The sequence below is a fragment of the Ixodes scapularis genome, unplaced genomic scaffold (assembly GCF_016920785.2).
Source record: "Ixodes scapularis isolate PalLabHiFi unplaced genomic scaffold, ASM1692078v2 PGA_scaffold6__148_contigs__length_123643588, whole genome shotgun sequence".
NCBI lineage: Eukaryota > Metazoa > Arthropoda > Arachnida > Ixodida > Ixodidae > Ixodes > Ixodes scapularis.
Window position 1 is genome coordinate 63,442,262 of NW_024609881.1, and position 17,090 is coordinate 63,459,351.

The 17,090-nt window shown below is 46.7% G+C and overlaps 1 pseudogene; it reads left to right on the top strand.

Annotated features, from left to right (window-relative positions):
* The first annotated feature begins 5,765 nt into the window (after nucleotides 1-5,765).
* Nucleotides 5,766-12,174, top strand: LOC115321048 (annotated as a pseudogene).
* The last annotated feature ends 4,916 nt before the right edge of the window (nucleotides 12,175-17,090 follow it).

Consider the following 17,090-nt stretch of genomic DNA (forward strand, 5'->3'; position numbering starts at 1 on the left):
AATTCTATCTATAACGGCTTTTGCAATAAGGTGTTAGATTTTTTTCAGAAACCAGGCTATCGTAAATAGCATAGCTTTCCTATGTGCAAGTTCACTTAATCGCACTCTGTTTCAGTGATTTATTTGGTAAGAACATTCGCCCGGCAAATCTCGAAGTAAAAAGTCTAGCACGGGCTGCTCTGAGACTGCAGGTTCAATTACTGTTAGCATAAATGCTTCATTTTGCCCTCCGTAACGTGCCTCAGATGTCGCAGGAGTTGTTATGAACATATTTAAGAGCAAACTTATCACGATAAACTGGCTTCTTAAACCATCTGCTATTAATGATGCCGCCAGTACCATTCCTGCGAAGCCAGCATAGTTGAGCTAAGGATTGAGTGACGGGCTTAAAATTTGAATATTTAACCTGTTGTCGCCAAAATATAACAGACACTACACCCAAGACTTAAATACTTTATTCCTGTGCCTAATGGGCTATGAAGTTCAAGTGAAAAAAACAAAAAAAAAGCCTTTTTTTAAACATTGGCCTCCAAATTTGCATATTCTTAATTTTTGTACACATTTGGGGCGAACAAGTTTGCCTTAAAGGGATTGTCCGGCGAAAACCGGAAGTAGTTAACCTTTTGTGCTGATTACGTAGAGGAGGCCTCAATATACATGTTTCTTATTTTTATTTCACTATATGATGCTCCACTATTCGTAAAAACTGATATAAGAGTAGATACGATACTGCACATCAAATTTCGCCGATATCAATGGCCGTCACCTGAAGCTGCTACGTGACGTCACGAAACACAAGAAATCGTCGCATGTAGGCTTGCGTGTAGGTATCGCAGGCTTTGGAAGTCAGTCGTCGATCGGTATTTTATATTTTGTTTCTTATTATATGGCCTGTTAGGCTGTACCCTGTCGAAATACGCCTCTTGTGATGAAATTCTGACGTGTGTGGGGAAAAAAAAGACCGCGTCTCTTAGCGGGATATTACTCGAAAACAGCCGTGTGCTTCGAGCGAAGAAACGTTGGAGCGAAGGAGGTTGGAAAAATATGCTGTACCTGCAGTTTTCGTGCACACGCAACGGCGACGGCGACCGATCGAACGAGGAACGCTTGCCAAGAGAAGGATGCAGGTAAGAGTGCTTTTCGTAGCTCTGAAAAAGCAATCAACCATCTTCCCAAGTACTCGTTTGAGAGGTTTTTGCGTGAGCTGTGGGAGCATGCAACGCGAACGGGAATGAGCGCAGTAATGCCCCCTTGAACGAGCGCTTCTGCTGTGGGAGTAGACACCAGCCAAGCCAAAAGTATAGGTGAAGGAATCAGCGTGGAAGCTTTTGACCTCGGATGGCAATCTTCATAACGGACGAACGCTACGATGACAGCACGGTGACGAGGATTTTATGGTTTGTGGAGCTCGGTAACTATCTTGGGGGAAAGCGCGTACGCTTTTCATTCAAACTTATCGTTCAGTGGCTTCACGGCAGACATTTTACTTAGGATTGAGTGATTTACAAAGCTATGTGCGTCGTTTTATTTTCAATAGCGACTAGCCCGGTCGTTTCTAATGAGACAGAGAAATCGGCTCACAAGCGTCAGAGCATGAGTTCTTGAAATATATATTGATAAAAATAGCACAACTATTCACCGAAGCTTGACTCCCTGACATATCATCTACTGCCATGTCAGGAGGGTGCGCTCTGTCTCTGCAACGAATATTGAGAATGCACGGAGAGAAACCTGAAAATCAAAAGAGACGCATATATTTAGATTTTGCCGGCAGCCGGCACGGCAGCCCATGAAAAAAATTGCTGGCAGTGGTTCCCCATTGGCTGGTTTTAATTACCTGACTACTGTGGGCATAATGTTGCGGTTGATAATTAGGGTTGTTCGTTTTCGGGTGAAACCCGATTTTACCCGATTTTTACACCCCTAACATGTTTCAGGAGAATTGGGTTAAACACAATTTCTCCCCGAAGTCCAGAACCACATAACCAATCTATTTATTTTTACGCCACACGGAGTTTGCGGTGCACACACGCTATCTACCCTACCTTGGGACAGCAGTGACCTATAGTTCATTTCGCAGGCTGCTTGCAGCACTGTGGACGCTACACGGCTCTCAACGAACCGCCCACCTACATTCTACAGAGGCCGAACTCACCGCGACATTCTACAGAGGCCGGCTGAAGAAAAGCGACAATAGGCGTTGGGGCCTCGGAGGGACATTTCCGTCCCCTCACCGTGCAGTTGGAACCGGCTCGGCACGCCACATAGCTTCGGCCCTTCTGCACGCAGCTTGTGAAATGCACTATCAATCCCTCTTCGACCGCTGTTAAGTGTCGACGCCCAGCAGGGTCTCGGGTAGCATGGCCGTCTCGCTGGCGGTCTCCCTTTCTCACGAACAACGTTCGAGCCAGTCAGTTCTGTAAACAGATCGGGACGACTTAACAGGTTTATTCCATAGCGAAATATCTGATCGAAGGTGACCGTCCATCGAACGGTCGGGGTTCTTGTTGACACCTGAGGGGGAGGAGGATTCCGTGGGCGGTGCTTCCCTTGAAGCGACGGACGTCAGTCGGAGCTGGAAAACCCTGATGTCCTTCCGATTACCAGCTTAAAACAGATCCCCAATTTTAACACGTTGGCATTAAGGAGCTCGTGATACCCTCCAATAATAATTAAAAAAAAACAAATGTTTTACTGAGTACATTTGTAGATTTAACCCGAAAAAACCTGAATTTCGGAATGTTTCCACCAAAAACCCGATTTCTCCCCGATTATCAGCGTGAAAAATAGCTCTCGATTTTTACTCCCCGAATTTCCAAAAAAATATAAAACCCGAAAATGAACAACCCTATTGATAATGTGCCGGTAGCAAGCAAAAAGAATGCCGGCTGGCAGCTCTGGTGAAGATTTTCAGTAACACTCATTCATTCTTTGCGTGTATACATATCATGCCAGTTTGCTTACTGGGACTGTGTGAGTTTCCCAAAAACACAACATTCCAAGATAGTGTATTTATCTTTCACTATCAATAAAATATAGAAGTAGAAAGGCGGCAAAGGTCAGCAACACAACGAAGGTTAAAACTTGCTCATGTGTGTATTTTATGGGTTTATATTTATTAGGCCATTTGGACAGCGTGAGTATTCTGTCACAGCAGAGGATCATCTCTTACACGCTGTAGATAGAAACAAATTGACGTAGTGCATACGACTGCTATCCTGGGGCTTCTACCATTTGCAACACAATATAGTACACAAATTAGCGATCACGAGTGCAATGTCTCCGCACACGAAGCTCGCAAATTTGTGGTACACTAACCTAAGCCCCCCATGAACTGAGGAGCAATGTAATCTAAGTCCCAACCCAAACCGCCCCTCCTCCCCCCCTCCCCCAAGAACCGTAGTACTGTAACACAGTTTTAGACAAACCACAAGAGGCGGCAAAACCCAACCCGCAGGTATTGCTGCCCGACCAGCGACAAGGCCAGCCGGCCAATAAGAGGGCACTGATGTTAGTTCATTTAGTGCAAAGGTGCAGGCGAGCTGGATAAGAATGAAGAGTAAAAATCCATTTGAGAAGGTGAACCAGCGAGAAACACAAATCTGCAAAAAACAGCCGGCAGTTTTTTTTAACCCAAGCTGCTATGCCGGCTGCTGGCAGAATATGCACTCCCAATAAAGATTAATGTTACCTTGATTGTGTTTCCATGTCAGCAGTTTGTTGAGGCTGTTTTCCTCGAAGGATTTGAGAATGCATTCCCAGACATTGGACACCCTTCGATAACTTGTTTTTAAGTTACAAAATCAAGCAGCTGATGGTTGTGATCCCACGCACTGCTCTTCACCAGTTGATTTAGCCAAGGTTAGTGGCATATGGAGTACTCTTGATTGATGTATTAAAAAGTAATGTGCAACGAAACTCAGTAGTTTCAAGGTAATAGCAAATGACAAAATAGAGAGCTGGGCGATTTGGTATGAATTTATTCTGGCTGCAACGCAAAAGACGTGGATTGAGGAAGAAGACAGGACCAGCACTGCCGTGTCTTCTTCCTCCGTCCTCGTCTTTTCATGTTGTAGCCAGAATAACAAATGGTTACAAATGATCTAAAGCTAACTATAGCCCTTAATGACAAAGGAAGTTTGTTGTCAAGTCATTGGGAGCCAGGTGGTAAGCGTTTCGATCCTGGCAACCAGAAACACATTGGCTCATTGTTGCTGGTATTGGCCCCGGTTGATGAATGCGTTTTTGTTTTCATAAAAGAGTTGCATGCGAGCAAACAAAGAATTTTTGTAAAAACAGCGGCTGGTTTCAGGTGCTCGGAGGCTGATGCTCCTACAGTTGAAGCTCACTGGCCCAACAAGAACATCACTCGACTCGTCCTCTTGCACCAATGGATGGCAGCTGCAGTTTGGATGGCTACGCATGCTACTCCTTGCTGTTGGAAGCAACCCAGGAAGGTAGAAGACTTTACTGAGTAAACATTTTGTAGTTAGTAGCTATTACGCATTTCCGAGAAAATTCCACTGCATTCTGCTCGACACTATGAATAAACAAGTCACATTCTAGGCTCATGGCACTGTGCTAAACTTGTCTGTATTCTTGATAGGCTGCGTACCACCTCCATGGTGCAGCCATGCACACACTAAATAGCTCCACTCTAGCGGGCATTTTTTTCTGAGGAGCGCTTGACTGGTGGGATACATTTGTATTACTGCTGATCTCGGGACTCGCCCATGTGAGGAAGACGGAGGAGCCCATCAGCGCAAGTCAACTGCCTATATCTATATCTTTGTCACCGTAGTCTCAGTGAAAGGAGGGAGAGGATTCTGGAAAACAATCAAGCTCAGAGATCACTATTGATAGGGCCGGATAGTATAAATAAATAAAAATAACTACGAGCCATTTTTACAGCACTTTGATCCTGTCTGCTTCATGTGGATGAGTCCCGACGTAAGCAATGGTTATAACAAGGGTTCCGCGTTTTCGGTTTCTGTGTTTTCGAAATTCGGCATACTTTTTTGGTGTTTATTTGAAAATTCAATTTTCGTTTTTGTTTCGGCGTTTATTTATGCCCACAAAAGTATCGGCTTTTTTCGGTGAATATAAAATAAACACCGATGAACACGGATCAGATTATCCTTGTAGCTGAGATATTTGCGATCACTAAAAGAATAAAGGCACAGATACATTGAAAAAGAGAGGGACACTTTATTTGGCATATGTGTGCAACTGTTACAGAAACAAAGAAACACAGAAGTACAAACAGGTCAGATGTGAAGCCTATGCCCAAAATCATGGAACTTCACTTTTTGTATATCAGGATTACCGTGATTTTATTATAGTACACACACACATGTACTTTCCCAGGATCTCCTCATTGATCCGCACTCTTTCATTCCTTTTAATATGACACTGACCTTCAAGAATGCCCTCTCAACGCTGACACTACTGGCAGGTTGAGGAGATGAAGCGCTGCCTGAGCCAAAATCAACCAATCAACCGATTGTGACCACCAAAAGAGACACGTTGCGACGTTTTGAATCACAACACAACATGCAGAGCTTGCATCTAGTCAGTCTTCCTTGCAACGAGTTTGAAAACACGCTCGTACATGGCAAAGTCATGGGGCATTTCGGACTTCACGTTCCGTCGTTCACGCGATCGATATCGACGTTTCAAATCACCAAAATTGCCAGTTCCGTGCCGATACGTGTGCGTGACCCACGTGCTTTTGGTGTGTGGGCCCGTACACGCGTTTGCGGCGTAATCCTTCGGTTGCTGCGAATTTTCGTGTATTTATTGTACACTGCTTGCCTTCGTGTGCGCATCTCTCTCATTCTTGTAACTATCCCTGCTTTGTTTGTGTGCCTGGCGTGAAGTGTATGTCTGTCTTTTTCTTTTCGTTCGCTGAGTAAGCTCGTGTAAGTATCCTTCCTGCTGGCTCCAGTTCGTGTTGGCGTCTTGCCCGTGTCGCTTTGATTACAGTTCAGGTCGCCTGTTCATGGGGGGCGGCAAGCGGTGGGCGTCGCGCCGGCACAAGACGAAGAACAACTTTCGACGAAGTGGAAAGCTGCCGAGAATCAGGTGGGTGGCACGTACTATTACTATAGGATATTGGCGTTTCATGATCCTTTACATGCGTAGTAAAACTAGTCCATCTCTTTATGCCTCGCATCTACGTCGCATGATGACGTCGAACACCGGTCTCCACCATGCTGGTGGTTGACTCGACGGCCCTTCGACTGTAGCAATTACACCGTACCCCGACGATCGTCCGATCGTTTCGTCGGCATGCCCCCCGAGACAGAGTAGTCGTCAAGTTAGAGAATGTAGGAGCGGCAGAAAAGGGATGCGGACGCATTTCATAGCGGCGAGCGACGGCACTTTACCGTTGTTTACGTTTGCGCACGCCTTTGCAGGAAGGCACTCACTTGATCGAATGACGTTTTAGCGAACGTCCACGTTTCACCGAATGACATCGGCTTTTGCTCGTTCGTGGTGTATATGGCCTTTGGCCTTCGTTACATAACGCCGTTTCCACGCTTCGAGCGCGCCTTCGAAGCTCCCTGCCGAGTCCGGGCGAGTGTCGCGCCGCGAGCCCGGCCAGACGGAGCGGTCGGCGGCGGCTCCCCCGTGCAAGTTCGCCGAGACGCCGCCACCGGGTCATCGGTTTGAGCCGTCCGCGAGACGGTAACCTTTGCAAGGAGCAAAAGCATGCAGGCAAGCCGGTTAGGAAACATCCTAGTACAAACCCTGAGACAATGGGAGTTGTCTTATCCGTTATTTCAATTATCCTTGTCTCGGGGTTTAGATTATGACGGTAACATTGCGTTGTTTACCAGTATTTCGCAAAATCGTAACAATTTTTTCTACAAGAGACACCTATACTACGCGTCACTAGTTGTGTGCAGTGCAGGCGAAGCCAACGCCAGTCGAAGACAGGAAGGGCGATCACTAGGAAGGCGGAACGGGAGAGGATGGCACTGAAGGGTGAGGGGAGAAAGGGAGAGCACTAGGAACGTTAGAGAGGAGAGGAGGTTTCTCTCTTCTACCCCAGCCTTTCTAGTGCTTGCCCTTTCTCCCCTCTCTTGGCGTTGCCTTCGCCTGTACTGCACGTAACTAGTGACACGGAGTATATAGCTGCGCGTCAATCTAAGGGGCGCGGTTTTTTCTTTCTTTTTTTAGCGGCATGGCAACTTTTCGCGTCAAAACTTCGTCGGTGGCATTTTGAAACCTTCTGCTCGCAGCGCAATCGCACCAATGCCGAAAACTTTCGCCCGTACTGGATAAACATCATTTTGAAACCTTCTGCTCGCAGCACAATCGCACCAATGCCGAAAACTTTCGCACGTACTGGATAAGCGTCATCATTCTAAGCTCAGCACGTTTTTCCAAGTTCACGTGTAACACAGCTAGGTACCTTTGTTGAAAATATGGTGCATGTTAGCTCATGTTCCGGCCGTTAGCGGCATCCTACGCCTTGGTAAGCGCATCCACGCGGTGGGGAGTCAACCGCCAGTATGGTGTGGGGACTCGTACTTCCCTGGCGTGACGTCACTTGCACGGCATTTCTGAACATAGCTGAGGAGGAAAATACGCCCAAAAAAGTTGACTATTTAAAACCATCCAGATTTAATAGGTTGGGACATCGAAAACATTCAAAATGTTGCAATTTTTACATTCGACCTTGAAGGAGCTAGAAAGTTCGGAATGATTTTAATCCTCGTTACAAAAAAAAAGTGCAAACGACAAATTCTGACTTTTAGAATTGTGTAAAGCTCCGAACTTCACAAATTAGCCAAGGCGATGTTGAAAATTGTGAACTTCACTAATTCAAACCTAGGTGCTGGTCGAAAGTTGCGAAGTTTGTGAGTTATTTCAAAAATTTAAAACCCTTGCGAACTCGTACACTGGGAGGATGACTACCACTGACTCAGCACATATTAATGCATGATTGTTGTCAGGCTATTCTAACGTCATGTTCATTTTCAGTGTTTTGACGTCACCGTTGGACCTCACGGAAAATGGTGCTGCTCCGGAACCCGATCCCTGCGGTAGTTCGACAGGGCTTGAAAAAGGGCCTGCGTTGGAAACTGCTGTGTCCAGTGCGTCGGTTACGTCCAGCCCCTCTCACCCTTTGCTAGTGGAAAACAGTGGTACCTCACCAGGATTCATCCAAGGGGAGCCTGCAGTGGAATCCGGTGGTTCAGAATGGGGACCAGATGAAGAGCTACCTGACCTCATAATCGCTGCTGCGTCGGTGCCAGCTCCTGCACCTGAAACAGCCACGATTTCAGGAAGGAGGATTATATCTCCAGATCACTTCATTCGAGCGATACGTGACCTTGACAGGCATCACTGTCCATCATCCGATGCAGGGAAGTTTGTCTACAAATGTGAAAGACAAGTGGGACTCTGGTCAGAATTCACATTCTCCTGTGATGAATGCCATGAAGTCAAGACTGTCACCACCGACCCAATTGTAGAGCCAACATCTCTCAAGGACAAGACCAAACTTGGTGTTAATGATAGTGCTGTGTGGGGCTTCACAAGCATCGGATCCGGTTACGCCAATCTTGATGAGGTGTTGTCTGTCTTGGAAATACCTTTAATGAGCAAGGGTGCTTACTGCAGGCGTGAAGAATCTCTCGGCAAGGTAAACTACCCTGCTACTGATTACTACCCACCATATCCAATAAGCATGGGTTTAGAACTCTAATTAGAGCACGGCCTCAGGAAATTGGGAATCGCCCTCTTCACTTCAGGAAAAATGTTTCCAATAGCATTGTGTTTCACTTTTCTACAATATAGCAGGGCCACTACAAGAAGTACAGTGATACTCAAAAGTAGCGGGTGAAAGAATGATGTTCTCATTACTGTGCAAGCAAGTGAATCATTTTTGTCAGGAAACAGTTATCAAAGGCACCTTGATAATATTTGCTTCACACAACAGGAAATCATATGCAATGAGGCTTCAATTATCTAGTAGCCATCCAGTGGGCATGAAAGTTTTGAAAATCTTGTGTCTGAAACATAATTTGTGTTTGAATGGCCAGCACCTCCACTATCCTGGGTACTTAGTATGAAATTGTGAGAACCATATAAATATGGCCTGACTAGATGTGTCTGCTTGCAAAGACGCTGCTCAGCGGTTTTTATTTTTTTATTTTTCAGAAATGGCAAGAACTTCTCTATGATGATATGCTCCAGGCAGGCAAGGAGGAGAAGCGTCTTGCTGAGGAAGCTGGCCACATCTCCGAAGACGGAACACCTTACATCACTGTTGTTGTTGATGGGGGATGGTCTCACCGAAGCCATGGCCACAGGTACTCTGCCAACTCTGGCCTTGCAGTGATTATTGGTGCAAGAACAAAGAAATTACTGTACCTAGGTGTAAAGAACAAGGTTTGTTCAACATGCGACTTCTACAGCAGAAAAGGACTTCCAGCAAAGGAGCATATGTGCTACAAGAACTGGGACAAGAGCTCTTCAGCCATGGAGTCTGAAATTATTGTGCAAGGATTTCAGCAAAGTGAACAGATGCATGGGGTACAGTACCGCATTTTTATTGGAGATGAGGACTCTTCAGTGCACCAGCAGGTGTTGTCTCGGGTCGACTATGGGGCGACTATAGAAAAGCGAGAATGCGCCAATCATGTGGTCAAGTGCTACACCTCGCGTCTCTATAGTGTAGCCAAGGCAAGCAAAGGCAATTCCCGACACCTGAGTGGTCCAAGGATTAAACGTATCAAAAATGGAGCACGAAGAGCAATTGCCCACTATGCCAAAGAACTCAAAAACTTTGAAGGAACTGAAACTGAAAAGAAGCAGAAACAAAGGGAAATTCCAAAAGAACTTGCTGAAGACTTGATCAATGGTCCTGGGCATGTGTTTGGATCGCATAAAAATTGCAAAGCATACTTCTGTGACAAGTCCAAGGGGGACAACGTCTTCGACCAGATACCCGATGTTCTCAGAATTCAGATCCTCGCTGCTGCTAATGGAATTTCAGACAAGTCTTCTCGTCTCATCACTGATGACACAAGCAACCTTGCAGAGACGGTCATGTCTCTTGTTGCAAAAATGTCGGGGGGCAAACAAGTGAACAGAGGTCAAAAAGGCTCCTACCAACATCGTTGTCATGGAGCAGGACTTAGTTTCCAATCTGGGAGTCAGTGGCATTATGCTGCTAAAAAGAAAATGACAATGAAGAGCCCATCTGCACCACTGAAAGCATACACACAGAAAATGTCCAAACTGCGGGATGCCAGAGTGCTCAGGAAGAGACGATTAGCTGAAGAATTTTCTCAGCTGGGACCACAACCTAAGAAGCCGATGCCCAAAGGGTCAGCTCAACACCATGGACCAGCCTGTGAGAAGCCTGATCTGCCACCTGAATTGTTCAGGGAGAGGCTTGTCCTCACTCTCGAGAGCTTACAAGTGAGTGAAGCTCGACGCAGTGAACTTGAAATTGCAACAAGGGGGCAATCTACCAATGCTAGGTGGCATGCTGAAAGGAAGACGCGGCTCACAGCATCATACTTTGGCAAGGTCTGCAGACGGAAGGACTCTACTTGATGTGCTGCAGATGTCAGAAAGATTCTGTGTGGGGGGAGTTTCACGAGTGCAGCTATGCAATATGGTATTTTGAATGAGCCAGTCGCACTTGAGCTCTACCGCGAGAAGAGAGGGATTACTGTGCAGCCATGTGGAATGTTCATTGATCTAATCTATGGCTTCCTTGCAGCATCGCCTGATGGTTTGATCGGCACTGATGGCATTGCAGAAGTGAAGTGTCCAGAGTCTATGAGGAAGGAGACAGCAAAAAAGGCAGCAGCGAAATACAATGACCGTAAGCATGAGGGAACAGATCCAAAACTTTCAAGAACACATTTCTTCTACTATCAAATCCAGGGACAACTTCACATCACAGGCCGCAAATTTTGTGACTTCAGAGTCTACACTGAACAGGATATTGATGTCCAAAGAATAGAGAGAGATGATGAATTCTGGCAGACAGAAATGGAACCGTTCCTAACCCGGTTTTATAGGGAGTGTGTCCTTCCTGAAGTAGTTGACCCTCGCCTTGAAAGAAGCATGAAGATCCGAGATCCTCCTTACATTCTCGATGCTATTGCTGAGAAAAAAGAGAAGTCGAAAAAAAGGAAACGCTCCGAATCATAGGCCTACCAGTACTTCAGTGAGATGCTAGTTACACTTTTCTTCGATCCGTCCTCTCCCCATTTGAACCGTCTCCTCACTTTGTTTTTGCTGCCTGATTGAACCTCTCTCCCAAGGAAGTTAGTTGTGCCTTTCCGGGTTTACCCGAGCTGCCTTCTAGCTTTCTCTAGCACTCCCAAAACATTCCTGTCCCCATTTGAACCGTCTCGTCACTTTGTTTCTGCTGCCTGATTGGACCCCTCTCCCAAGGAAGTTAGTTGTGCCTTTCCGGGTTTACCCGAGCTGCCTTCTAGCTTCCTCTAGCACTCCCAAAACATTCCTGTCCCCATTTGAACCGTCTCGTCACTTTGTTTCTGCTGCCTGATTGGACCTCTCTCCCAAGGAAGTTAGTTGCGCCTTTCCGAGTTTACCCAAACTGCCTTCTAGCTTCCTCTAGCACTCCCAGAGCATTCCTGTCCCCATTTGAACCGTCTCGTCACTTTGTTTTTGCTGCCTGATTGGACCTCTCTCCCAAGGAAGTTAGTTGTGCCTTTTCGAGTTTACCCGAGCTCCTTCTAGCTTCCTCTAGCACTCCCAGAGCATTCCTGTCCCCATTTGAACCGTCTCGTCACTTTGTTTTTGCTGCCTGATTGGACCTCTCTCCCAAGGAAGTCAGTTGTGCCTTTCCGGGTTTACCCGAGCTGCCTTCTAGCTTCCTCTAGCACTCCCAAAACATTCCTGTCCCCATTTGAACCGTCTCGTCACTTTGTTTTTGCTGCATGATTGGACCCCTCTCCCAAGGAAGTTAGTTGTGCCTTTCCGGGTTTACCCGAGCTGCCTTCAAGCTTCCTCTAGCACTCCCAGAGCATTCCTCTCCCCATTTGAACCGTCTCGTCACTTTGTTTTTGCTGCCTGATTCGACCTCTCTCCCAAGGAAGTTAGTTGTGCCTTTCCGGGTTTACCCGAGCTGCCTTCTAGCTTCCTCTAGCACTCCCAAAGCATTCCTGTCCCCATTTGAACCGTCTCGTCACTTTTTTCTTGCTGCCTGATTGGACCTCTCTCCCAAGGAAGTTAGTTGTGCCTTTCCGAGTTTACCCGAGCTGCCTTCTAGCTTCCTCTAGCATTCCCAAAACATTCCTGTCCCCATTTGAACCGTCTCGTCACTTTGTTTCTGCTGCCTGATTGGACCTCTCTCGCAAGGAAGTTAGTTGTGCCTTTTTTGGTTTACCCGAGCTGCCTTCTAGCTTCCTCTACACTCCCAAAACATTCCTGTCCCCATTTGAACCGTCTCGTCACTTTGTTTTTGCTGCCTGATTGGACCTCTCTCCCAAGGAAGTTAGTTGTGCCTTTCCGGGTTTACCCGAGCTGCCTTCTGGCTTCCTTTTGCTAAGGAGAGTCATGGAACTTGTTCAAGTGTTGCACAGTAACCCCCGATATCTAACTCTTGGAGGAGCCTGACCGCTAGAGAGCGCGTCTCCCAGGTGGCGGATAGGGAGGATTCCCAAGTGGGAATGGCACAAGTGCCCGTGGACCAACAGGCCGTACGTAATGAGGGTGATCATTTATGTGTTGCTTCTAACTACAATTTTTTTTTTCTGTAGTATTGAATAAACGTTATAACCCTTCATTTTTCTCTTGTGTCATCATCTCTGTCAACAGCTATCTAGTGTCATCAGAATGCAAATATATGCATGCACTTACTGAAGTTGATTTCACTACTTCACGCTGTGGTAATGTGCTGATCTACCAGCTGGACGGCGCTCGCGTGATATTTTTAAAAATTTTCAAGAATGTACTTGCATGTCCAAAACTATGATAGAATAGAAGTGAATATTTGGATGCCTGCAGGCATAGTGGCTCTAAAAACAAATTGCTAGGAATGTCCTCTGATTTGCTGGTTCTACGCCAGGTGCTGCAGTCTGCGATTCTGGCCACCCGAATGTGTTTTTGCTTTGAATAAACAATAGAACCCAGCTGATATTTTTCTTGTCACCTTTACTCTCGAAAACTATCTAGTGTTTTCAGGAATTCCGTCATAAATACTACACAAATGTGAGTGCCGTAATGCAGAGACGAATGAAATTGTGTGCTGTCACGATCAAGATATGAAAGCAAACAACCACTATTATCTCTCACACGAAAAAAGAAACGTTCCTGAGGTCGCATGCAAACGTGAACCATCCCACAACGATCCCTGCAACTGAATCCAGGACTGCAGGCAAACCTAGGGCGGCTTCTTTGCGGGCAGTGCCGTAACGTAAGAAACGAAAAAGTAGTGAAACAGTATGGTGTGAAAAGGGCTTTATTATGATGGCGAATCCACTGGTCATTTTGTAGCAATCGTGAGATGGAGCTGAGTCATGGATTGCATGTCGGAGCACGCATTCCGCCAGTGAAAACCAAGCTGTCCTCCGGAAGACGTCGAGCGAGACGATCACTTCACCACCGTTTAGCTTGCATTGAAAAACGCGGGGCGCGTTTTTGTTTTGCAACGAAAAAAAAAAAGCAAATAAACGAGGCGCAAACTTTATTAATTTTTTTAACTTTAAAAAAATGTATTTAAAAAAAAATAACTTTTATTCATTTACTTTTCGAAGTGGCCTGAACGGGATACAAAAGGTGACGTCGACTTTACTGTACACGGTCATAATAACAAGACAAATTTTGTCACATTCTTCTGCTAGAAAGATAAGGGCATATATATTTTTGGCCGCAATGCAGCAACAGAGATATGATTTCCATATTAGCGTTCGAACAAAGCCTTCAATGCTAGCACTAACCAACAGATTGCAAACGTGACATGCCGCCTAGCGTGCGGCGCGTTTGGTGTTGGCCGCGGGCGAACTTGCAATCCCCTAGCAGACTCAATGGCAGTTCTGGGCCCGACAATAATTGGTTTTGTTCGGTATTTCGACGGTTGTTACTGCTTTCGAAAGTTTATCTCATTGTATTCCACGCTATTGCGACCGGAGAGAATGGTTGTGCGTTTTATAACGCTGGTTTCTAAACCGGCGGGTCGGTCCGAAATGTCGTGTGCTTCAGGGAGTGACACCTGTGAGGCTTTATTTTATTTTTTATTTTTTTTGACGGTGAGCAGGTGCGATCACATTATGATAGATAGTTAAATGGCTGAGGCACGTGTTTCGAGTGGTCCGAAGGATGGCTTACGGCAATTTCAATGAGGCCTTTGGGGCGGCTAAAATCACTGGATGGAGCAGGGGGCTCTGATCAAGACGTGACTTTGTCGCAAGACGTTCGCAGCGTTGCCATATTGTTATACAATCGTACTCGATAGCAAAATGCTAGAATTGCAATCACCGCCAAGTTGCACGAGTCCGTCAGCGTTGGCTGCATAAGTTGCGACTGCAATAAAATCTGTGTGCCCCACGTACACGCTTCTGCGATGAGTGCAGCGTCTCCGACGAACATTACAGTCGGTATCGCTACCGCAGCTTCGCCGGGGTCAGTTGTTTCAGTCGTGCCTCCCTCCAAAACACATGTGGTTTTCTGACATAAAAAAAAAGAAGACAGACAATTCTTGATGGACAGATGTTTTATTAGATTTTTCAGACATCAGGCTCCCAGGGCTGAGTGCTAAAGGAAAAGAAAGTAACACGCCGGCCGTTCCTGAACAATACGCGACCTTACCAAAAGTACACCGCACTAATATGAAAAAAAAATTTTGCCAGGAGAGCAGCATGGAGATATTATTTCGAAATAACACAGAACAAGCGAACGTGCAAGATTGCTACCACTGACCAACCAACCACCTTACGTCACTGTGAACATTGCCCTTACTCGAACTCGTAGCTAAGAAATAATAAAAAAAAGTAAGAAAACCGCAAGCACCAGTTATAACTTGAACTTGAGCACACCGATGGAGTGGGAAAAATAAGGAACTTGCGGACGTTCGAGGACTCACACTCAAAAAGCACCAACGTTGATCGCGCCAACAAGCACAAAGCACAGCACTAACCAACTCGCTTCACTCACAGGATAAAAACGTGGCACTTCGTATTATTCGGACACAGGTAACAATACACACCGCTTGAACTTGAGCAGACACATTGCTTGGTCCAATGCTAGCCCTAATCGACTTCACTCACTCACAAGATGGAAACGTGAATACTTGTATCATCCGGACACGGTTCGAAAAACAACACGCACCGCTTGAACTTGGACACACATAATGAACACTTGAGCGCACACACTGATCACGGGACATACAAAAGGCCGATTGTCGATTCCCCGCGAACGCCGAAAAATCACCGTAGGCGAGATAAACCCGCGAGCGGTTGCGTGCTGCGATGTCGCCTGACGGATGGATGAGCCAACACCAACTCATGTTTACAAACAAACCGGAGCGCCCTTAGCGGACGCCACCGGTGCCGCGCATGCGCGATGGGGGTGTGGGCAAAAGCTCGTCGGCGTCGGTGTGAGTCCCCCTGCCCTTTTTCGCGTTCGAATTGTTGTTTCTACGTCTTCCTGGCGATGTCTGACTACTTGAGTGGCGTCAGCGAAATTACCGAGGCTCGTTACACCGCAGAACTTCGCGTGAATAACGTGACATGTCGCGCTTCATTCCGCGTGGACGCAGCAGTATGTACTCTAAAGCCTGATTCGCATGATGCGATTTCGCTCGCAATTTTCAGTCGCGACGCCACTCGGGCTGCAAAAGCGTGAATCGTAGCTGAGATAGGCGACGTCGATACTGAAAATCGCAAGCAGAACCGGACCAAGTGAATTAGGGATAACAAGTCGGTGATGGTCACTGGTAACAATGATCAACAGCTTTTTGTATCTAATGTTTACATCGAGCCTGCTTACCAACCTTCAAATTGAAGTCTTTTCAGGCCTGCACTTACTTCTTATCGCAAGTGCCGAGTCAACATTTCGTCTACGTGCCGGCGTCGCCTCAGAGAGCAGGCGACAAGCAGAAACGTTTGAAAGAGCAGACGACAGTTCGAACGATCAGGCGGACGTTTGAACTTGAAGGCGCATTGAACGTAGTCCGCAGGGGGTCTGTACAACTTGACGGTTTTCTGGCGTTCAAGTTGGAACAAAACAAATAAATCTGATGACCACAAGTATCCGTGAATTCAACCCAAAGTGCTTCCCGCCCAAGCAATCGTTGTCCGACGGCGTCTGCTTTTCCCTTTTCACGGCACATATCCAGATTCTCGGACGAACCGAGCACGTGAAAACTGACCTTCAAATCTTTTTCGACACTTTTGGTGCGGCCCCAGTCGCGGCGTTTTGACGAGAATGCAGGTTGTTGTCTGGTTCCTTTCAAAACAACGCAGGTATACACGTCTGGCATGGGGGCTTCCGCCCACAGCCCCAGACCGGAAGTGCGACCGACGCGCCACCACCGCGCTGTGACGTAACAGAGATGAGTTCGTGTATACTTCGTTTCAGCTTAGGTCCGAGCGCGGCCGATATTATGAGCCGAAGGGCCAATCAAACAGCGAAAGAGGCACAACGTCATGGCGTGCTTTCTGCAGTTGATAGGACCAGCCGGTATTCGCCGTCTCTCCGTGCGTGCTTCTCCGCCGGCTAGTCATATCAAGTGCAGACAGCACGCCATGACGTTGCGCTTTTTGCGCAGTTTGATTGGCCTTTGGGCTCATAACAGCGGCCCCGCTCGGACGTAAGGTGAAACGAGGCACAGACGTGCAGGTTTTGCATGGCGACTAGAATGCCACAGCCATGACCAAAGGCCGGTTCACACAGTAGCGACCAGATGCGATACGTGTGACTGCGATTCCATGAGAGCAGATCAGACGCCAAGTATTTTTAGGGGTGTTCTTTTTTATACATATACAGGGCTCTGCGTTCACTGCACGGGCACGCGCAGCCACCTCGTGTGTGTATAAAAAAGAACACTTCTAAATGCATTGGGCGTCTGATGAGCTCGCATGAAGTCAGTC